Source organism: Gymnoscopelus braueri (genome assembly GCF_963280865.1).
Source record: "Gymnoscopelus braueri genome assembly, chromosome: 18".
In the NCBI taxonomy this organism is placed as follows: Eukaryota; Metazoa; Chordata; class Actinopteri; order Myctophiformes; family Myctophidae; genus Gymnoscopelus; species Gymnoscopelus braueri.
This window is the reverse complement of record NC_137618.1, coordinates 47,606,772-47,630,420: the sequence shown is the minus strand read 5'-3', so window position 1 is coordinate 47,630,420 and position 23,649 is coordinate 47,606,772. Positions and strand designations below refer to the sequence as shown.

At 40.1% G+C, this 23,649-nt stretch overlaps 1 protein-coding gene across 6 annotated transcripts in view; it reads left to right on the top strand.

Moving 5' to 3' along the window:
* Positions 1-12,340: 12,340 nt before the first annotated feature.
* The window catches only part of LOC308073618 (R3H domain-containing protein 1-like), a 115,303-nt gene continuing 103,994 nt past the window's right edge, over positions 12,341-23,649 (top strand). For 5 of the 6 annotated variants that reach the window (XM_080412631.1, XM_080412629.1, XM_080412630.1 and 2 more), the window contains exon 1: positions 12,341-12,463. The gene's annotated coding sequence lies outside the window, so the exon portion shown is untranslated. The remainder of the gene's footprint in view (positions 12,464-23,649) is intronic. The other variant, XM_080412628.1, reaches the window with a different exon arrangement.

The window sequence follows — 23,649 nt, the reverse complement described above, 5'->3', positions numbered from 1 at the left end:
CCTTGCGTTTATCTGCTCTCCGCGACTAAGCATAAAACTGCTGGAGGCAGGCGCTGATTTTCTCCCCCTGTCCAATCGGGTGAGTCGAAGGCGGACCGTCTCAAGACTCAGGAAGCAACATGGTGCTCAAGGCAGCAGGCACAGGCGGTGCGGTCTACGGGGAGGCTCCTGAAAGTGAGTGACAGGCGCGACACTCCCGTTTTTTAGAATCCGCTGGCTGCAAAAAACTGTGGCCGCGCACAACCTGCGTTTATCAGCGGCCAGCCAACTCTTGGTGGGGGCGCGCCCTAAGGGCGCGCTCCCACCAAGAGTTGGCTGGCCGCTGTTTGCAGAATCTGCCAATGCATTGTCAATGCAAATGCGTTGATTCACGCAAGAGCAGATTTTTCCGCTAGTCGCGCAGACCTTGCGTTTATCTGCTCTCCGCGACTAAGCATAAAACTGCTGGAGGCAGGCGCTGATTTTCTCCCTCTGTCCAATCGGGTGAGTCGAAGGCGGACTGTCTCAAGACTCAGGAAGCAACATGGTGCTCAAGGCAGCAGGCGGTGTGCCCCAACTGCCACTCAAAGTGACTACTGGCCAATCACAGTGCGTCTTTCCCGGGACTTAACCAGCCCTACACAAACGCAGCACATTCCCAAAGCTGCCGCAGGCGGTGGGGGCTACGGGGAGGCTCCTGAAAGTGAGTGACAGGCGCGACACTCCCGTTTTTTAGAATCCGCTGGCTGCAAAAAACTGTGGCCGCGCACAACCTGCGTTTAGCCCTAAGGGCGCGCCCCCACCAAGAGTTGGCTGGCCGCTGATTGCAGAATCTGCCAATGCATTGTCAATGCAAATGCGTGGATTCTTGGAAAAAATCCGCAAGACCAGGAATCCACGCATTTGCATTGACAATGCATTGGCAGATTCTGCAATCAGCGGCCAGCCAACTCTTGGTGGGGGCGCGCCCTAACAGAGTATTTCTACATTGCAGTATTGATACTTTTACTTAAGTAGAACATTTGAGTACTTTTTCCACCACTGCTTTGGTGTGTCCAAATAATGATACTTTAGACTGGCACCATGCAGGTGTTATTCCAGCAGCAATGATCATCGTTGTGCCCTTGGAAGAGTTAGGTTAAACAAATCATTATGAATGGATTAAGCTAATGCCTTATAATAATCTTTGATCGATAGATGCAATCCCCTCCCCCCCCCAGGTTTGGTCCCACTTCCTACCTTATATAAGAGATAGGCAGCAGGATTGATTGAACGATAGATTGATTGACTATTATTTGAAAACTGTAGTTACTAGTTACTTTGTAGATTTTGATTATTATTACAAAACATACATTAACCACTTCAGCCCTATATGCAGCCATTTGAAAATAGCCGATCTAGAATGCGTTGCGACGCATTGTGAGCTATAGTAGATCTGCTATTTTCCAAAGATTTGTATACATTTGAAAACTTGTGAAATGGGACATTCTGCATAATGGGTACTTTCTACTTTTGGTACTTTAAGTACATTTTGATACCAATACTTTTGTACTTTTACTCAAGTAAATGTCTGACTTTTACCTGTAACAGAGTATTTCTACATTGCAGTATTGATACTTTTACTTAACAAGAATTTGAGTACTTTTTCCACCACTGGTGTGGAGATAGATAGATATATAGACGTGTCTATAACAACAGTGGATATATGACTGAATATATAATGTACAATCTATCACACAATCATCATCTACACTCACTGCCTGTCAGAGGTTGCTGGTGGTGAACAACACAACCATGGCGCTCTCCAAGGATCCCTGGCGGAGCTGACACCCTTCCTGTTCACCCTCATACACCTCTGCCTTCCGCTTCATCTCAGGAACACCTACACACCTTCTCTCTCTCTGATGACTCCTCCAATGTCAGCCTGCACACCGCACCACGGATATGACAACGAGGAGGAGGAGAGAGTACAGAGCCCTGATGGAGAGCAGTACTCAAATTCTTTACTTAAGTAAAAGTACCAATACTGCAATATAGAAATACTCTGTTACAAGTAAAAGTCCAGAATTAAACATTTACTTGTGTAAAAGTACAAAAGTATTGGCATCAAGATGTACTTAAAGTACCAAAAGTAAAAGTACCAAAATGTTTGAAAATAGCAGATCTACATAAGCTCACAACGCGTCGCATCGCGACGCGTTGTGAGCTTGTAGATCGGCTATTTTCAAATATGTATAAATGTATAAAATAGGGCTAAAGTGGTTAATGTATGTTTAATAATATCATGATTTATAACCGAAAAGTATAGTAACTAAAGTTTTCAAATAATTGTAGTGGAATAAAAGTACAATATTTGCCTCTGAGATGTAGTGGAGCAGAAGTAAAAGTATTGGAAATTGGAAATACTCAAGTAAAGTACAAATACCTCAAAATTGTACTTAGTACTTAGTTACTTTCCACCACTGATGGAGAGCTTCGTATAGGGGGATGTGATGTAAAGTAACTAAGTACATTTACTCAAGTACTGTACTTAAGTACAATTTTGAGGTACTTTTACTTTACCGGAGTATTTCCAATTTCCAATACTTTTACTTCTACTCCACTACATCTCAGAGGCAAATATTGTACTTTTACTCCACTACAATTTTTTTTAAACTTTAGTTACTAGTTACTTTGCAGATATAAATTATTACATTATAATACATACATTAACCACTTTAGCCCTAATTTATACCTAGGCTATTTGAAAATAGCCGATCTACAAGCTCACAACGCGTCGCATCGCAACGCGTTGTGAGCTTGTAGATCGGCTATTTTCAAACATGTTAGTACTTTTACTTTTGGTACTTTAAGTACATTTTCATACCAATAGTTTTAATTTTTTATTCCGGACTTTTACCTGCATGTAACAGAGTACTTCTACATTGCAGTATTGATACTTTTACTTAAGTAAAGCATTTTTGTACTTTTCCCACCACTGCGTAGGGGGATGTGATGTGATGTGGCAACATCAAGTAATGTACTCAAGAATACAATTTTGATGTGTTTTTTCAATTTTCAATCGTTTTACTTCTATACTCATATATACACAATACACATCTAGATTTAAAACATCTTCTTATATAACCTCTGCAGTACTGTAGCCCTCCTTGGATTACACTAATATCAGAGTTATTTGGGAGTTTTGTTTTATTTTTAGATAGTTTTGCCTTGGCTTCCTGTTTACTTCAATTCATCAAATATTGGGATGTTGGATCAGGAATGTTGGATCAGGAATGTTGGATCAGGAATGTTGGATCAGAAAAATATCCATGAATTCAAGGCTTCATGGGGTGAGTAAAAAAGTCATTTTCGTTGTGAACTACCCCTTTAACACTCAACTTCGTTCAGATAAGCAGTTCTCGAGACATGCCAAGGACAGACAGACAGACATACAGCACTGCGCACACACGCGCACACACACAATGTAGGCCTATGTATGTACTAGAGCAGTGGTTCTCAACATTTTAAAAGATATGTCAGGGACCCCCATAAGAGAAGAGTTTTATGGCTCTAGCAGTGATTCTCAACCATTTTAATTTCAAGGACCCCCAGTTTTACATGCATTAGGCTACGGACCCCCATTTAATGGTATTTCTATCTCTGGGACCACAATTTATATTGTAAAATCAATGTTAATTTAACTCTGAGAGTGTACAAATGGAACCAAATGGATCTGTTAGGGTCCATTTGGTTCCATTTGTACACTCTCTGAGTTACAGACCCATAAGGGTCCATTTGGTTCCTAAGGTCCTAACTATCTATCATTTAGCTGGGGACCCCCTGGAACTCCCTCACGGACGCCTGGGGGTCCCCGGACCCCACTTTGAGAACCAATGTACTCGAGGTTCAGTTATGTATGATACATACATACATTCATTCATACATACATAGTACATACATACATACATACATACATACATACATACATACATACATACATACATACATACATACATACATACATACATACATACATACATGTAGAAAGCAGTGGATTGTAAACAACAAACAACCCCACACATCCCACCCACCCATGCACCCATGCATATACATAATACATAATACACATACTGTATGCATACATAAATACATGCATACATCATGGATTATGGTTGGATTACTTCCAAATCTAACATTGAAAAGATAATTGCACCTTATAATAACCAGCATTTATGTAACCTTTATTTAACCAGTAAAACTACCTTGAGACAAAATCTCTTTTGTAAGCATACGCACTGGCCAAGAGCTCCATGGTCAAATCAAATGATGAGAAAAAAAGATGTAGTGGAGCAGAGGTAAAAGTATTGAAAATCGGAAATACTCCAGTAAAGTAAAAGTACCTCAACATTGTACTTTAGTTACTTTCCACCACTGCTGTCGTCATTGGACTCTGCATCATTAACTGGGTCCAGGCGGGTTGCCTCTGACACCAACATTGCATCATCATGCATTTCCTCTTTTTTTTCAGCTTCTTCTCCCAGCCACCGCAGAACAGAGCCGTGGGATAGCTGCTGTGTGACTATTTTGCATCTGGAGTCTCGACTGTTGACCAACTATGCAAATAATGTGTCTATTGCTGCCAGCCAGGAGCCAATAACATCAGAGGAAAAAAAGTGTGTTTGCTTGCAGCTCTGTTCTCACACAGTTTCTTCTTCTGAATAATTTGTGTGGAGAACAGTATTCCAAAGAAGCAGATATTCTATCCTTGCAGAAGGTCAATAGCCATGGTGGCTTCCAGGGGTGGAAAAAGTACTCACATTCTTTACTTAAGTAGAAGTATTACTGCAATCTAGAAATACTCTGTTACAAGTAAAAGTCCGGAATTAGAAAATTACTTGAGTAAAAGTACAAAAGTTAAGGTATCAAAATGTACTTAAAGTACCAAAAGTAGAAAGTACTCATTATGCAGAAATCTTCCATTTCATGTTTTCAAAATGTATAAATTAATTTGAAAATAGCAGATCTACAAGCTCACAACGCATCGCATCGCGACACGTTGTGAGCTTGTATATCTGCTATTTTCTAATAGCCAAAGTCTATATAGGGCTGAAGTGGTTAATGTATGTTTTGTAATAATATTTAAGGGTCTACAAAGTAACTGGTAACTAAAGTTGTCCAATAATTGTAGTCGTGTAAAAGTACAATATTTGCCTGTGAGATGTAGTGGAGTAGAAGTAAAAGTACTGAAAATTGCAAATACTTCAGTAAAGTAAAAATAACAAAAAATTTACTTAAAGGGATATTTCCCTTTCAAAAAAACTTTTAGTGATTTTATCGTCTACTCAGGCTTTTGTGAGCCCCGCAGACCGTTTTTAAGTTGCTTGATTCAATATTTAGATATTCATTTTATCAGACACGCCCCCTTCCTATACAAACCCATTGTAACTTCAAACTCAGTTTTTAACATGTTAGATTCATCAAAAACACCCATCCTTGGTTCTGGTGACAAATACCGCCCCCCTAATACGCGAGGGGGCCGTGTTTTTTCAATTACTTTTTTCATTTATTTTGTATATATTTTTTGGAAAATGATAAAAATTAAATACAATTAAAAAATAAAATAAAATAAATGAAAAAAGATCTCGGAAAAACACGGCCCCCTCACGCATTAGGAGGGCAGGGTGAGTCACCAGAACCAAGGACGGGTGTTTTTGATGAATCTAACATGGTTAAAATGGAGTTTGAAGTTACAATGGGTTTGTATAGGAAGGGGGCGTGTCTGATAAAATCAATATCAAATAATCGAGCAACTTAAAAACTGTCTGGGGGGCTCACAAAGGCTTGAGTAGATGATAAAATCACCAAAAGTTTTTTTTAAAGTGAAATATCCCTTTAAGTACAGTACCTGAGTAAATGTACTTTACACCACTGGTGGCTTCTACAGTATGACCTCCGCATATCATCGCTGTCGGGCACTAACCTTATAACTCCATATCATTTTTTTTCATAAATGAATGCATATTATTATATATTTTATACTTTGTCATATATGACAGTGTCATGCAAAAGTAAAGGGATATCTCACTTTCAAAAAAACTTTGGGTTATCGTCTACTCAGGCTTTTGGGAGCACGGTCACCCTGGACAGTTTTGAAGTTGCTCGATTCAGTATTTGGATATTTGATATTAATTTTATCAGACACTCCCCCTTCCTATACAAACCCATTGTAACTTCAAACTACATTTTAACCATGCTAGATTCATCGGAAACACCCGTCCTTGGTTCTGGTGACTGATATTGTCCTTCTAATGTGTGAGGAGACCATGTTTTTTATATTACTTTTTTCATTTATTTTTTATATTTCTTTTGGAAAATTAAAAAAGATTCAATACAATAGAAAAAATTAAATAAATGGCATATTAAATAAATGAAAAAACTAATCGAAAAAAACACGGCCCCCTCACGTATTAGGAGGGCATGATGAGTCACCAGAACCAACGACGGGTGTTTTTGATGGATCTTATCTAACATGTTAAAAATGGAGTTATATCGGGTTTGTATAGGATGGGGGCGTGTATGATAAGATGAATATCATATATCTAAATACTGAATAAGCAACTTGTCTGGGGGGCTCACAAAAGCCTGAGTAGACGATAAAATGACAACATTTTTTGTGAAATATCCCTTTAACATCCCATCGCAACACATTGTCAGCTTGTAGATTTTTGCTCTTAGCTTTTTTTTTTCTGGGTGGGGGGGCTCCTAATGACATGCCCAAAATAGAGAAGTCTGTCTTTGTTTTTTTTTGCAAGGGATAATTCACGGCCAGCCGGAGAAATAAAACCTGACAAGGTGATTAGGCACTGATGCATAGCGGAGGTGCCATAATCACCCTGAAAGGTTTTATTTCTCAACAATGACCGGAGGGCCGTCAATTATCCCGCTTATTACACAAATACTTAATCAATTGATTAATAAATTGACCCAAAAGTATCAACAAAGTATTTCCTTCCTGACGGTAATGAAAGCATAAGTGTTGCGCTGGGCGGACACGGTCGCCTCGGAAAACAAGGAAGTGTTGATCAAATAGAATACATGTTTGGTCACTGCATTGTCTATTTTCTCGCTTCAAATGTTTTCAAAAACATTCTTGGGAGCAATGTTTTGTTGTAAATGATATTTTGTGTTTGTTTACATGGCTGCCATGTTGGAGGCTACAGCATAAAATCAAGCAGCGCAGCTGAGCCTGTGATTAGACAGTTTGATATGAGCCAATCAGGTGCTCTGAGTCTTTGATTGGACAGTTTGATATGAGCCAATCAGGTGCTCTGAGTCTTTGATTGGACAGCGGTCTGTTATTGAGCTCAGCGGTCATTTTTCAGAAATAACACACCGCTGAATTCAATGACTGACCAATCAGAATCACGCATTCAACCAAGCTGTGTAATACAAATCCTTAACCAATGCAAAGTAGGGGGGCGGCCATAGCTGAGTAGCCTGGTAAACCCTCCCTCCGGAAATCTCATTTCTATTTGATTCCAGGAGTGAGTCTGGCCTTATCGCCCATTCTGCAATATTGGCTGTGTATGCCAAACCTGTGCCAAACGGCCGAGCCTATCAGCGTCGTCGCTCATTGTTCTGTGATTGACAGCTTACGTTGGCCAATCAGGTGGCGAGTTCGAGTGAGCCCAAAACACGAACGGCAGCCATCTTTTTCTTGTGCGCTATAATCTCCGCTATTTTTTTACTTCTAAAAGCTCTCTAACTTCTATTTTGAGGCACGGAATTTACTTATAAGATATCGTTTGGATAGAATTTAGTTGTTTAACTTCATACATGTGGTCAATTAATCATGACAAAGCCTATTTAAAAAAAAAAATTAGAGAACCGGTAGGGGCAGGCAGTGACACCCATGTATCCGAATAAGGCAACCCATTTTGGGCATTCGCCGTCTCAAAAGTCCTGTTGCGTCACATTAGACTGGTGAACTGCTGATTGGCTGAAGGGGGAAAATTATCATTGGCTGAAGGGGTTGTCAGTCAACGGTATTACTCCCGCCCAACTCCAGCCCACAGCCAATATTGCAGAATGGGCGATAAGGCCAGACTCACTCCTGAAATGAAATGGAATTGAGATTTCCGGAGGGAGGGTTTACCAGGTTAATAGCTGAGTGGTTAGTGATCCCGCCTAGGGAGCCAGAGGCCCTGGTTGCCCCAGGTACGATTCCAGGCCACGCCAGCATATGTGTCGATGAAATAAAATTTGTCCCTGAGCAAGACTCTTAACCCCTAATTGCTCACAGGCCCTCATTGGAAACAAGCCCGCAAGGACTTTCATGAACGTCCTGTTAAAAGGAATTATCCTTATCCTAAAGTATTGGGGTTTGTGACAGCATTTTTGTCATGATAATAACTACATTGGATCCCTTTAAAACACAGTTTATTTTATTTTCCGTACAGTACGTCTTCCACAGCTTATTACCCCCCCCCCCCCATTTAAAAGTATTTTGTGATTTGTGTTGTCATAATGTTAAAAATAATATTCAAAATGTTTTACTTTTTCAAGTTTTTAAAAGAAATTGCCAGATCTACAAGCTCAGTCACAACGCATCGCATTGTGAGCTAGTAGACCTGCTATTTTGAAATATCCAACTCATATAGGTTTAAAGTGCTCATGTGGGCCAAGTCGCTTCTTTCGGGCTTGTTTTCATCGACCTGGTTGCTTATTTCTCTCGCAAAATCTGGCAACGCTGCTGAACATTTGGCCAATGCGCTGTAGTACAATTTGCACGTTGGCCCTTGTGTTGTGTCACAGTTTTCACAAGATCATTGGAGGCTATGATCAGATTCACTGTATATGATGCAGATCTCTGGGAGTGTGGTAGATGGACATATGTCTCTTCAGCAAGAATTTACCATGGTCATTGTTGACACTTTTGGTTTAAAGGGACTACACCATGAATTTTAACTTTTTCTTCTTATTTGTGTGTTTTTGGTCTCCCCTACCTCTCTTCTATCCCCAAAAATACCCCAGTTTGAACACTCAGGCTTTCACAGCAAATCTGGGGTTTTCTGTAAATTGGTCTCAAAACAGGCCAAACTGATTTGCACCCTGGCACCCACGTCAGTGTACAATCTCTCCCATTTTTCAGTTCCAACCAAAAAATATATATATATATATTTTTTTTTTTCTTATTTCTTTTTTTTTACTTTTTCCACTCAGAACCAGGAGATAACATGCATACAAACTGGCTCAATAGTGCCCCGTGCCAAACAGGACAATGTGGCATTGCAGGTGAAAGTGCTTTATAAGCCAGAGAGAAGTTAGTTGGAATGAGTATATCTGAGGCTTGATTTAGGCTCAAACCTTTTGAAAAACGTTTGAGGGACATAAACAATATGATATCAAATATTATTATTATTTTTTAAATGCATGGTGTAGATCCTTTAAAACTCTTTGAAAGCTTTTACAAAAATGCTACCATTATCTGTGACAGTAGCTTGGACTTTATTTTCAATGTTGCAAGCCACGTGACACTGGTGTATCTTAGCAGCAGCAATGTCATAATAATGTGTGTCTGCCTCAAATCCATGTACATGTCACAGCCTAGAAAAGCCCATATCAGACCATAGTTCTTCAGTGGCAACCCCATTGTGTCTTTGAGTCTCAATTTGGTGTTTGTCCACTTTGTTCAATCTTGGCTGACTAGTGGAATATTTTGCAACCACAAATGGATATGGGTTCCATAACAAGTAAAACATTTTTTAGATAGAGTTGAATTGGGAAACTTGTGTTGGGTGTTTATTTTGAAGACGAAAAACGAAACAAAAACCTGTTCTTATTTGTATTTGTTATCATTATCTATTTACCCTGGAACCCATCTCTATTCTGAGACTGATAGAACATGCCTCTATTTGTAACTGTCTGAGAATTAGCTTCACAATACAGGGTTGGGTGAGGGAGCCTGGTTGTTTGACAATAATAGAAGGCAGGTTGAGGGGATTCATATGTAGGCTAGTATCTGTCTGTTGTGCTAGTTTGGGGTTCAGGGTGGGGGTCAGAAGACGGGGTGTGGCCTGGGGTGTAATGAACATTTTTATCAGGTTTCCTTGACAAACTGTATTCTAATTAGTTACACATTCCTGTTGTAATCTAGGGTTATTATTACAGTCAATATTTTGTAATAATCCATGTTATATGTAATCAGTTACGCTGCTACATTAGCTACATACAGTTCATAGTGAATAATCTTCAACTTCAACTTTATTGTAAGTTCTTCTTCTTTCGGCTAATTCCCATCAGGGGTGGGCACAGCAGATCATCTGTTTCCATCTGCTTCTGTTTTCTCTGCATCCTCCTCGGTCTCTCTCACCGCATCCATGAACCTCCTCTTTGGCCTTCCTCTTCTCCTCCTCAGCATCCTTCTCCCAATGTACCCCTCGTCCCTCCTCTCCTCTGCACATGTCCAAACACCAAATCAACCTCGCCTCTCTTGTTTTATCCCCATAAACCTTCTAACCTGGGCTGATCAGATCTGTAGACAGTCATTTCTGATCTTGTCTCTCCTCATGAGAATCGTAGCATCGTAGCATCCAGTGGTGGAAAAAGTACTCACATTCTTTACTTAAGTAAAAGTATCGATACTGCAATATAGAAGTACTCTGTTACAAGTAAAAGTCTGGAATTCAAAATGTACTTGAGTAAAAGTACAGCAGTTACAGGTCTGTAACTCTGAGAGGTATTGGGGCCCTTGCGATTAAAAAAACAACTTTGAGAACCAAGTGGGTCCAGGGATTCTCAGGGGTCCTTGGGGGGTTCCAAGGCGGGTCCCCAGCTAAATTAGTTAATATAGCATCAATATCACTTTAACCCCTATATACATTGGCTATTTGAAAACCCGTTGTGAGCTTATATATCTGCTATTTTCAAAATAATCTTGACAACATTAGAAAAATGAAGCATTCTAACAATACACATTTTGTATGGGGGTCCCTGGTACAAAACATTTTTCATATGGGGGTCCACTCTGTGACAAAAAAAAAAAAAGTTTGAGAATAACCACTGCACTAGCCTATAGCAATGATTACGGTATTACTAATCGGAATATTCATATAACAGAAAACGTATCTTTTTTAAAACAAAATATACAACTTCCACCACCTTTGAGCGGGGTGATTGGACAGTGCAGGTGTCAGTCAACCCCCCCATCAGTCAGTCAGTCCGCTGCAGGCTGCTAGCACACTGTTCTGTGCAGTGTTGCCATGTCTGCTTATTATAAGCGATTTCGGGCTTATTGTTCTGTGAAGTTGCTTGTAAATATTACTAGTTGTGGGTTGCTGTTTTTGGGGCTTGTTTCTAAAGTGTAGCTGTTTATTTGGGCTTGTTTCTAAAGTGTAGTTGTTTATTTGGGCTTGTTTCTAAAGTATAGTTGTTTATTTGGGCTTGTTTCTAAAGTGTAGTTGTTTATTTGGGAATGTTTCTAAAGTATAGTTGTTTATTTGGGCTTGTTTCTAAAGCGTAGTTGCTTATTTGGGCTTGTTTCTAAAGTATAGTTGTTTATTTGGGCTTGTTTCTAAAGTATAGTTGTTTATTTGGGCTTGTTTCTAAAGTGCAGTTGTTTATTTGGGAATGTTTCTAACGTATAGTTGTTTATTTGGGCTTGTTTCTAAAGTATAGTTGTTTATTTGGGCTTGTTTCTAAAGTATAGTTGTTTATTTGGGCTTGTTTCTAAAGTATAGTTGTTTATTTGGGCTTGTTTCTAAAGTGTAGTCGTTTATTTGGCCGTGTTTCTAAAGTGTAGTTGTTTATTTGGGCTTGCTTCTAAAGTGTAGTTGTTTATTTGGGCTTGTTTCTAAAGTGTAGTCGTTTATTTGGCCGTGTTTCTAAAGTGTAGTTGTTTATTTGGGATTGCTTCTAAAGTGTAGTTGTTTATTTGGGCTTGTTTCTAAAATGTAGTTGCTTATATTTGGGCTTGTTTCCATTGTTCTTTTTTTCATTTTATTTTATTTTATTATGATAAACCAGTGGTTCTCAAACATTTCCATGTCAAGGACCCCCAAATGAATACATATTTGTCTGCGGACCCCCATCTGTAAATAGTTAGTTCCGGGGACCCTCATATCATACCCGATTTGTGTTCTTAGAATCATATTTCAAAAGCTTTCCACATTTCGCACTTTCCCAAAAAGATTTTTTTTGAAAATCGTAGCGTTGTGAGCTTGTATCTGGATCTTGGAGCTTGGATCTTTTAATTTCAAATAGCCAGTGCATACAGGTTTAAATCAAGGTGCTCATGTGGCCTAATAGTTGCTTCTTTTGGGCTTGTTTCCATATACCTCGTTGCTTATTTCTCTCAGTAAACCTGGCAACCCTGGGTCCGTGCCTGTCCTTCTGATGCTGTAGCCTCAATGCTGCCGATCACACAGAAGACCCAGAACAACAGCTCCTCTCTACCAGGCTCCTTCTGCTGAAAACAGCCCCACCACACACACTCACAGAGCGGGTAAGGACCGAGGAGAGAGCGGTGCTTTGGTGACCACAGTGGAAGGTTTTAAACCGATAATAAGTCTCTGTAACAACAAGTGAATGTTATGTGAGGCTAACGTTAGCCGCTAACTACTACCTGTCTGTCTGTCTGTCTGGGGGTGAACTACAGACAGCGTTGCTGCTGCTTGGTGTAAGCTCAGTTAGCTTAGTTAGCATGGATTTAGCATAGACTCCTCAGTTAGCACCAGATGTAGCATAGACTCCAGTGCTGCTTGGTGTTAGCCCGCTAGCTTAGTTAGCACCACAGCTGTAGCATATACTCCAGTGCTGCTGGGTGTTAGCTTAAGTTAGCCTAGTTAGCACAGATGTAGCATAGACTCCAGTGCTGCCGGGTGTTGGCTTAAGTTAGCTTAGTTAGCACAGCTGTAGCATGGACTCCAGTGCTGCTGGGTATTAGCTCTGCTAGCTCAGTTAGCACAGATGTAGCATAGAGCCCAGTATTGCTGGGTGTTAGCTTAAGTTAGCTTAGTTAGCACAGATGTAGCATAGACTCCATTGCTTCTTGGTGGTGTTAGCCTGCTAGCTCAGATAGCACAGATGTAGCATAGAGTCCAGTATTGCTGGGTGTTAGCTTAAGTTAGCTTAGTTAGCACAGATGTAGCATAGACTCCATTGCTTCTTGGTGGTGTTAGCCTGCTAGCTCAGATAGCACAGATGTAGCATAGAGCCCAGTATTGCTGGGTGTTAGCTTAAGTTAGCGTAGTTAGCACAGATGTAGCATAGACTCCATTGCTTCTTGGTGGTGTTAGCCTGCTAGCTTTAGGTAGCACAGATGTAGCATAGACTCCAACCTGTATGATCAGTGAAATGCTGCTCTGTACGTTTTAGATCTGATGTAATTGATCTGATATGAATGTCCAGTCTGTGTGGGTACGGGTCTGGATCGTTGCAACAAGGGGTTTACAGTGGTTTATAATTGTAAAGCACCTCAAAGCTAATCTAAGCCTGCTTTGCTGCTATAAGCCTAAACAGGGTTTCATTTCTGCGAGTCCTTTATGTGTTATTATGACATAAACAACACATTTAACACTGAAACAAGTCACCTCGACGCACCCCCCCCCCCAGTTGAAAATAACCTGATTGTTTTGTGTCGCAAGACTTCATGTGCAGTGTATTAGTAACGTTAGTGCTGGTATAAATATATACTTTTATATCCTACATGCTGGGATTAAACCCAAGTTTGTTAACTCTAGCATAAATCCACAGAACGGTATTCATTGTACAGGGATGATTAAGCCTGTATTCCCTGTTATGGCAGCAACACACAGATTAAATAGAATCGAATTGAGTGTCTTTGAGGCCTGTATGTGTTGGTACTTGGTGCTAAATGGCTAAAACTGGGCCAGTCCAATGAAAACAAAGCAGCTGTCAAAACTCAAAAACGTGTTGGAAGTGTGTGGAAGGAATAATAGCCTGGACTTTCATCTCCCCACGTCTTGTTGAGTGGAATCTGGGTTCCTGTATTGGATGTTATTTATATGGCATCAAGGATTTTATTAATCTGGCCTCCTCATATCTTTGGCTACCATTACTGTAGAGAAGGAAGGCAGCTTTAGCTTGCAGAGCTAGTTGTGTGCTGGACCATGTGAGGCCTGCCTGCCATTTAGTTCCCCCACAGACAGGGGCTCAGGCTATTCTCTGGAACACACACACACCGTTTGATTCCCCTCTCTCCCCATGTTTTATGTTGTGTAGGTCAGTGGTTCTCAACCTTTTCAGGCTGTGACCCCCCCCCCCCCCCCAAAAAATATAATAATCGTTATCTGAACTGGGGACCCCCACCCCACCCTGAGTCCCTGACAAGCACTTGGAATTGTAGGAGTTGAGGCATTATTACATTTAGTTTGACTCGGTTCCACAGATAAATATTGTGAAAATAGCAGGTCTACAAGCTCACAGTAGATCGGCTATTTGACAATTAGGCCAATGTTTGACCAGTTTTTATAGTATTTAGATTCATTAATGGTCTCTTATCTTTTCTTTCGTTCCTCTTTTTTGAGGTATTAAAAAGGTCCTTACAATGTTACTTCACTGTCATCTGGGGCCCCCCCCCCCAAACTTGACCAGTTTTTATAGTATTTTGATTCATTAATGGTCTCTTATCTTTGCTTTCGTTCCTCTTTTTTGAGGTATTAAAAAGGTCCTTACAATGTTACTTCACTGTCATCTGGGGACCCCCCCCCCCCAAAATAATGGGGGGGCCCTTATGGGGGTACCGACCCACATTTTGAGATCCCACTGTTGTAGGTGAGGGATTTTCAAACATTTCAATTCAGACCCTCACATGGACAGGCATTTGACCAGGGTATGGCCCTGATATGATGATTTTGTCCTGAAGAACCATATATTTTATTTTTGTTGATAGTGTGTGATCGTTTTTTTTATTTTTATTGAATACTTTATTAACAGTTTGCAAAAAGTACAGAGGTACAGTTAAACAACAATGCTAAAAGGATAACACAGAAAAGCCTGTCGGCTTGTTTCCATTGCGGTCCTATGTATTCAATTCATCAATACATATAAATACTATACCAGAAATCATCCATACTAGGAGCAGTAAAAGTATATAATGTAGTGTCTAAATGCGTGTACACCTTAAGACTAGAATAAAAATCCGCACCCCAGTATTAGCCTGCTTCCATAATGCAATTTTACTTGGTAAAGTTTTGAGCTAAGTAAAGTAAAATTGCATATGGGAGCAGTAATATTGGTGTGTGTGTGGATTTGTATTCTTGTCTACTACCATTTAACTGTCTTGATCCAGCACCCAGCCTTGTAGGTCTGTGATGTGCATGTTGTTTTTTAGCTGTTCATCAGCTTTTGTCTAAATCTAAATGTGTGCACTTCACATTGGGTTAACCCATTAAGACCGGGAAAGGAATGGATCTGTCATTTTAGATTTTAACCACTCTAACCATTATTTTATACTTTGGCTATTCCAAAATAGCAGATATACAAGCTCATAGCTTGTAGATCTGCTATTTTTGAAAAAAATAAATCTTGAAAATGTGTGCAAATCTTTGAATATGTATATATATATTTTTTAAAACAAACATTTGTAACTCAAATCTTAGCTTCTGGGGGTCCCTGGAATGAAATATGTTGAGATGAAGGTCCGCGACTAAATACATATCTAAAAATGTTTTCTAAATCCTAACAGTATGTTGCTATATAAGTGGTGCTCCAACTTTTTCATGTCAAGGACCCCCAACATGATATATATTTGGCCGCGGACCCCCATCTCAAAATATGTTGTTCCAGGGACCCCTAGAAGCACAGATCGGAGTTAAAAATGTTCGCTTTAAAACATCTATATATATTCAAAGATTTGCAGATCAGCAGATTAGCAGATCTACAAGCTCATAGCGCGGCACTCTGCTGCGCTATGAGCTTGTAGATCTGCTATTTTTTGAATAGTCAAAGACATTTAAAAATGATTCGTTCCAGGTAAATGGGTTAACACCTCACATTGGGTTGACACTGACGGTTAGAAATACATTTATAATGCACGTGTTTTGCTGAATAACTTCAAGTACCTCTGGAGGTCCTGGACCACATTTTGAAAACCACTAGTGTAGATGATTACACATTTAATCACAGGATTTGGTGCTACGCTAACACACCAGCCATCTAACTTGAGTTTGCCAACTTTTATGAACTACATTGGCTCTTTTATTTATATTTTTTAGGCTTCATCATGGAACCATTCCAATAGTAGTTAGTGGGTGGGAAAATAACATCATCTCTAGAGACATAACTGGTCCACACAGGGGTGTCAGATTAGATGGAGATCTTCTCTTTAGTAATGTGATGAATACAGAAGATCAATGAAACGTGGTGTTAGCTTGTAGATCTGTTCTGGTCAGCAAGCGTTAAACTGTCATGTGATCTAAATCAGGCATAGGGGATAATCAATCAAAGTTGGGTCAGATATATATATATTTTACTTTTGTGGCTTTTGTGCCTTTATTGATAGGACAGTAAGTAGGCTGACAGGAAATGGGGAGAGAGACGGGGAGTGACATGCAGCAAAGGCCGTCGGGATCGGGAGTCGAACCCATGACATGCTGTCAGGCTGGATTACCAACCTAGGTGCCCAGACGGTTACGCCAACCGTCCGGGCCAAGTTGGGTCAGATTACTTTGAAATGTAGTCAGTTAACTGAACCCCCCCCCCCCCACCCACTCATTTCCTATCACAATCATGGATTCATCGCCCTCTCCCCCATAATCAATGACTCATCAACACCTTGCCCAGTGAAACCAACCCCCATTCTATACCACCACCTTGGCGCAGGTGGAGCGAGGCTTCACAGAGAAAATGACACGGATGCGCTCCCGGATTGAATGGGTTAATCTGATTATAGTATGTATTGTAATCCCAAATACATGTAGTCAGTTACTACAGCTACCCAAACCCAACCCTGTCTTGTTGGGCCAGAGATGCTCTTGTCTGTCCATTGAGTTTTATCCAGTAGGCAGTATTTCTACACTATCTCATAGTTGCAGCACATTGTAAAACAATATTTAAATGGAATGATATAACAGTCTAGAATAAGTACAACAATATAATACTGCAAAGATATTCCAATGCCCTGCAGTCTGTGACTAATAGCAGCTGTCATTTATCTTTTGAAACTTCCCCAAAAATTACCCTAATCACAAAATTGCCCAATTTGATGAACAAGCCACGATTTCACAAAAAAACATCCGAATGACTAATTTGTATTCAAAACAGACATGAAAATGATTTGATGGCTGTTTTTATCTTAAAGTTTGAAGTGAGCCGTACTCGTGCACTTAGACTAGGGTGACCGTAAAACGGGACCCATAACCACCTATGCCCTATTTAAAAAAAAATAGAGAAAATAGCCGGTCTGTTACAAGCTCAGAACGTTGTGAGCTTGTAGATCTGCTATTTTAGTGTTCCGTTGGCACACCTGGTGACTGCACCTTGCAACAGAACAAGATCGAAAGAGGTATTATCATTATTACTGTGGCGGTGAAAACCGGGACGATTTGGTAGTGGATGGTGTCACATGGACGGACCACATCAGAAACGTGGTCCTCTACGGGGAGCTACCCTGGGACACAGACAAAGTCGGAGAGAGAAGGATGAGGCTGGCAGGGCACTGCGCAGTGGTGTAAAGTAACTAAGTACATTTACTCAAGTACTGTACTTGAGTACACTTTTGAGGAATTTTTACTTTACTGAAGTATTTCCCATTTTCAATTATTTTACTTGTACTCCACTACATCTCGGAGGCAAATATTGTACTTTTACTCCACTACTATTATTTGACAGCTTTAGTTTGTAGATTTTGATTATCACAAAACATACATTAACACATTAACCGCCAAGAACGTAGTCCTACGGTCCGTTAAATCCAACTGTTAAGCGCCGAGACCGCAGCCCTACGGTCCACGGTCTTTTCGCGCTAAAAATTTTCGGGTGCACTTACGGAAATTTTTTAATCCACTTCCGTTTCCGGTTTGATGACCGGAAACAGAATTATTTGGGATCCGGTTTTGACGATCACGTCCGCCCTCGTTCTACAGACGAAACTGAAACTCAATTCTCTTCCTGTAGTTTTTTCTCCTCGCATATCACTGTTTAACGTAATCGGCTCTAACTCAAACATGGATGCCCCGTTTGACACGTGGTTTTCACTGGGCGATACAGTGAGATGTCGCGGAAGTAAACAGACCATGTACGGCTCAATCTTAAGGATTTTAACAAGATCTATGGCGACATGAAAAAAACAACAATAACACCTTGGCACTGGTGAGTACATTATGAGATTAACCTCTGGCGGTCGATGTGTTAACACTTAAGCCCTATATATATATTTGGGCCATTTGAAAATAGCCGATCTACAAGCTCACAATGCATCGCGATGCAACACATTGTGAGCTTATAGATATGCTATTTTCAAAAGATTTTTTATACATTTTGAACTTGTGAAATGGGACATTCTGCATAATGAGTACTTTCTACTTTTGGTACTTTAAGTACATTTTGATACCAATGCCGTTGTACTTTTATTCAAGTACAAGTATTTCCACATTGCAGTACTGATACTTTTACTTAAGTAAAACATTTTAACTTTTTCCACCACTGACACTGCGTCAGGCACCCAGGACTAGAGGCAACTGACACCATGGGAGCCTACCTCAGGGGCAAAGCCAGGAAAGGCAAGAAGCGCACCACCTACGTAGATGCACTGCGTCGCGACAGTTTAGCGAACCACACTGTAGAGCAGTGGTTCTCAACCTTTTCAGGCCGTGACCCCCCCCAAAATAATCATATTTGAACTCGGGGACCCCCCAAAATATTTGAACTGGGGTAGGGACCCCCAAAATAATCATATTTTGAGTTGAGACATTACATTTTGTTTGACTCGGTTCCACACAAAATATTGTGAAAATAGCAGATCTACAAGCTCACAACGCCTCGCAATGTGAGGCGGTGTGAGCTTATTTATTATTTGCAAACAACTTTACAGAAAAACAAGCCCAAAGTCGCTTATAATAAGCGGACATGGCAACCCTGATTCTATTCCTCATTGGAATGCTAGTTATTTTATAATGCGAAAAGCAAAACCACAACGATCAGAAGATATGGGGATGAAATCGGTTTTAATGTGATCACATCACTTGTGTGACACTTATGTATTTTTTATTACAACCCACCTCTCATCCTGCTTATTAATTAGCTTTTCTGGTGGCTATTTGGCTCGCATTAATCAACATGTTGCTCTCTCATTGTTAAATGTATCACTTCTGGATAGATTGCTTTTTTATTCAAGCGAACTGTCACAACGTGCGCTCTGATATCCGTCTAATGAGGTCGTCTTACATTTTCACTCCAATTATCTGCGCTATTTTGTTGTAGCTGCATCTTTTACTGGTGCCGACAGCTGATGACAAATTACTTCAAATACCAAGATGCCAAGAGTGGATGTTATCTCTGAATTTGCCCAATATGAGGACAGTTTTTGCTGTGTCGTATAATTGATCCGTAGGTAGCCTTGCTTTGAGAGATGGCAATTAACCTTTTCAGTATTTTACTTAAGTAATCTTTTACTTGTAGAGGTTTTGCTAATGGTACCCGCTAATTGCTAGATTAGCTAGTGTCATTTTCTAAATTTTGAATTTTGCTCTCATTCACGTACAAGTACATCAGAATGGAAAAGTTTTGCAACCTTAACCCATTCAGTCCGGGAATGCATCTGTATCATTTTAAATTTATTTGGCTATTCAAAAATAGCAGATATACGAGCTTGTAGATCTGCTATTTTTGAAAAATCGTGAAAATGTGAAAGTTATTTTAAGTGAACATTTGTAACTCAAATCTTTGCTTCTGGGGGGTCCCTGGAACAATATATTTGACAAAGGTTCGCTTTGAAAAATATATATTTAAAGATTTGCACACATTTTCACAATCTTTAAAAAAATAGCAGATCTGCAAGCTCATAGTGAGCACTTGGTGAGCTTGTATATCTGCTAATATAAAATGACAAGAGATGCGTTCCCGGATTGAATGGGTTAAGAAAAAAGTTTCAGCAATGTTCTAGTTGATAAGCCTTTCTAACTCGAGCTATTTTTCGATGTCCTTGACATCTCTGCGGTGTGAAAAAAAATAAAAATAAGATAAATCAACAAGTGCTGTCCACTGGCAACTCTGGGATTCTTATTGGCACTGCACTGTCTAATATGATGGATAACAGTGGCACATACTCTGAAAGCAATAAATAGTTCATCAGCCGGGTTTCCTTCAGTCGGTGACAGCAGTGCTTCTGTGCAACCACAGCCCCAGCCATCAAATGGACTTCCTGTCTGATTGCAGTGATTGATGATGCAGGCTACATGCGAGATTTTCCAGGTCCGGTAGAGGAACACGGTCAAAGGGGCTTTGGGAGTCCATTCTCCTGCCTTCCCAGGGTCAGGTGTCAGTCACTAATCTATAAGGGCAGCGCATCTACTCCAGGGAATTAAGCCAATTTGCAAAGCACTTCCATAAGGCAAGGTGTTGCGGCGGCAAGCTCTTGTCTCCTGTAACAGTAAGGTGGTCTGAGCGCAGTGGTCGTCTTTTAGATGCTGTGTTTTCAGAGGGAGAATGCGATTATCTTCCTGTTGGTGTTGGAAGGAACAACAAGCAACATTAACCCATTAAGACCGGGAAAGCATCTGTCATTTTAGATTTTGACCAATTAAACAGAGTGCCACGCTGTGAGCTTGTAGATCTGCTATTTTTTGAAAAATCATGAAAATGTGTGCAAATCTTTAAATATATATATTTTTTAAAGCGAATATTTCTAACTCAAATCTTTGCTTCTGGGGGATTCTACACCTAACAGTTTTTAACAATTATAGCAAAACGTATGTTGCTATAATTAGTGGTTCTCAAACTTTTTCATGTCAAGGACCCCCAAGATATGTATTTGGCCACGGACCCCCCCATCTCAAAATATGTTGTTCCAGGAACCCCCCAGAAGCAAAGATTTTAGTTAAAAATGTTTAAAAATATACATACAAGATTTGCACCAATTTTTCAAAAATAGCAGATCTACAAGCTCATAGCTCGATAATGGTTAAAGTGGTTTACACAGATGCGTTCCCGGTTTGAATGGGTTAAACTGCGCTGGTGTTCTCTCCAGATACTGTCCTATAATATTCTCCTGCCTAGGGTTTGCCGGCTGTCTAATCGCATTAGGACTAATCTGCCTGGGCCTCTGTATTGTTTGCCAATGGTGTCTTACTGGCCTGTATCAGCCAGGGGGATATTATTATATTATTAATGGTACTGACGTGATGCATGAGGTTGTTGTGGGTATTAACCCATTTAGACCTGAGGCCGATTCTAAAAACGCCTTCTAAAACCTAACCTAACCTAAGATTTTTGAAAATGTTCAAATTCTTACTAAAAAAATGTATACAACATGATGTTGCTATATGTATAGCAACAACTAATGAGACACAGAGGTGGCTCCCGGATTCAAAGGTATAACAACGTATAGGTGGCAGCAGGTCTAAATGGGTTAAAGGTGAACCAATGTCCGTCTCCGCCGTCCCACAGGAAGTGGCTCGCCAGTCACCACAGCAATCCGACCTGATCATGTTAACATGTATCATTGAAGTTGACGATTAATTGCGATTAACGATTTCATTCTTTGACTGCCAGAAATAAAACATTGTTTGCTAAGCCACTCCCAGCGATTTCCGAGTGTTTTCGCTAACCTTTTGAAAAATCATAGAATATTATTCTTCACAACGATCCACCTGCCGATCGCTTTGAAAGACGTAGGGGGGTCTCGTAGAATCGGAGAAAAAAAATGTGTACCACCGCGATAATCCATTCCATAGTTATGGGCAGTTGAATGTGGGTTGTTTTCGCCAAAAAGCAACAGAAAGCAGAGAATGTATTTTTTTTGGTCTGATAATGAATAGCAAACTGAGACTAGAGGTGTGCGACATGACGATATTAGATTGTGAACTATTAAAATGTCTCCACGATATGCTTTTACAGAGAGATCGTTACCATCGTTATACAGCGCACATTCTGTCAGTTGTAGTTCTATACCTGAATTTATACTCTGTAGTAAAACGGTGTCATTTGCAAAAACAATAACAGATCTACAAGTGTACCATGCGTCACAATGCTACATGTTGTTAGCTTGTAGATCTGTTCTTTTTGTTCATTCATGTGTGATTCAACTTCCCCCCTCCTTTTCAATTTGTCACTGGCAGCAGCAATGGATGACTAACACTGACGAGACACGAGTTGCGTCCCTAAAAGCATTTTGACGTCAGTAATATGAAACTTAACACTGGTATACTCCCTTGTGTGCCGAAAATAGCCAATAGATCGTCTATTTTCTGCATGCGACTCCGTCATTAGACCAGAGTATTAAATTAAGCATTATATGCAACGTTAAGGTTTGCATGTTGGATGGCACCGCAACTAGGGATGGGACGATGTGAACATTTCAAGTCACGATTATTGTGACCAAAATAATTGTAATTTACGATATTATCGCGATAATCAAAATATGCTTAAATACCACTTGAACCCCAGTATCCATTGTATGGGGTCGAACATTTGATCTACAAGCTCACAACGCGTCGCATTGTGAGCTTGTAGATCGGCTATTTTTGGCAAAGAGATTTAGAGAGTGAAAAAAAGACTATCAAGTACGTTCTTTACAGGTGCGTTTGACCAATTCTAGAGGGTTTAAGTGGTACCGGATATGCAACTCGGCAAAGGTGAATTGATCCCAGTGTATGACGGGAGGACAATTTCACGTTAAATTCTCTCTGCGATACGCTTCTTGTGAACGTGTTATCACGATAAACGATAACGATTATCGTCCCATCCCTAACCACAACAAACCTTTTTTTAACCACCTTAAAGGAAAGCAGTAAGCAGCACACAGTCAAACAGTGAGTGAGGGGTTCCTCGCACATGAGTGCATCAGCTGCAAACTACCCATCCAGCTGCTACATGGCCAAAACAAACTCTAGTAGCCTAATGCAGGCATTACAGCAGTGATTATCAACTGGGGATGTGCATGGCCGGCCAAAATCATTGTCCATTATTCTACAGTTGTAAAGAACGATTCATCGACTACCCACTTTATGTATGTTGTGGTCATTAAATTCAAAAGGGCGTTGCGCGCAGCCGCGCAATATAGGTTCTTCAGATAATCCTTAAGAATGTTGAGCCGCTTAGCTGATCGACAATACATCAGCATGACACCATTCACCAATCCTAACCAATCCTCCAATAACGGTATTGCAATTGCACTGTTTTTTTTTTTTTTTTTTTTTGCACTTGAATTTTATTTCCAATTTTCATACATTCTGTAATCACATTATGGACATACATAAAATAAAACAGACAAACAAAACAAAAACAAAACAAAAAACAATTGCATCACTTTGAACATCATCAGACAAATCAAAGAAATATACAGAGGCATCACAGGCAATCAAAGGTCATTGTTCCAATTTCCAACAGTACCAATCGTCCATACATGTCCTTCAGGACAGACATCCAAGTCTATATACAGTATCAAGTCCAGTCAATTTGACATTAGGGGGGGGCCGAATCCCCAATCAGTCTGGGCAGCTGCAGTACTAC